We start from the raw sequence: 1,282 nt of genomic DNA on the forward strand, positions 1-1,282 counted from the left end.
TGACATTGTGTTAACACAACAAACATAACCCCATTGCTGTCAACTTCAATCTGACTCTCGGTGACCCCATAGAACAGAGTAAAACTGCCCCATGGACTTCCTAGTCAGTCAATCTGTATGGAAACAGAATGCTATGTTTTGGGCCCCTATCCCCCACAAAGTAGTCAGTGGGTTTGAACTAAGAAACTTTTGTGTAAAAAATCCTATGTGGGGAATATCCAGCCCTTGGGCTTTATGTGGTTATTGCTACTCAAACCAAATTCACTGCCATCCACTGACTCAAAGCAACATCCCTGTGCATTTCTGAGACTGTAACTCCAAAGGCTGGTCTCTCCTGAAGCATGTGCCATGGGACAAAGAGCCACGTTTCAGGAATTAAAAATGGAGGAAGTCACTCACATTCCTGGGTATTGTGTGGGAGGCAACAGGACATTCACACGAAGGATTATAAAAATGAGGTTATAAAATTGGAGTAGATTGTATGGGGCGAGAAATCCCAGTCTTTCTCCCTAGGAGCTGCTGCTGATTTTGAACTGCTGACCATGTAGATCACAGCCTAATAGATAACCAGACATCGGGGCTCCTGTTATTATTGTTAGGTGCTATCATATGGTTCCAACTCATAGCGACCCTATGTACAACAGAAGGAAAGATTGCCCATTCTTGCTCCATCCTCACAATTGTTTTCTGGTTTGAGTCTAGTGATGCCACCACGGTGTCAATCCATCTTTCAGAAGCCCTTCCACTTCTGCCTCTCTGTGAGGGAGTACCCCTCAAACAAAACAAAACTAAGCAAAGCTAATTGCACTGGGTAAAGAGGAGCTTTCATAGTACAAATTTTCCCACTAGGTGAGCATTAAGCAACTCTCTCTGAGTTATTGCACCCAGTGATGTCGCCTGGAAAGGTTCTCTCTGGTCACCGTGAATTTTTGTGTAAAACCAGTTTTGTTTGGACCTCGTTTTTTTTGTGATGGCCAATTTAAGCGAAGAGTGTGTAGCTGTCAAATTTTGTTCCCTGCTTAGGAAACATACACAGACACTATTGTGTTGTTGTACACAGCATACAAGGATAGGGCTATGGGAAAAACTCAAGTGTGTGAGTGGTTTACTCATTTCAAAAAAGGTGAACTGTCAGTTGATGACAAACCTCATTCAGGAATTCATCAACTCCCCAAGTGGATGAAAATGTCGATTCATAGTGCATTTGGAGATTTGGAATTCATTCCACCAGGTCATACTGTTAATCAAGCTTTCTATTTAGAGGTTCTGAAAAGATTGCATA

Source organism: Echinops telfairi, unplaced genomic scaffold (assembly GCF_000313985.2).
Source record: "Echinops telfairi isolate 266 unplaced genomic scaffold, ASM31398v2 ScPeMD7_7468;HRSCAF=8506_1, whole genome shotgun sequence".
NCBI lineage: Eukaryota > Metazoa > Chordata > Mammalia > Afrosoricida > Tenrecidae > Echinops > Echinops telfairi.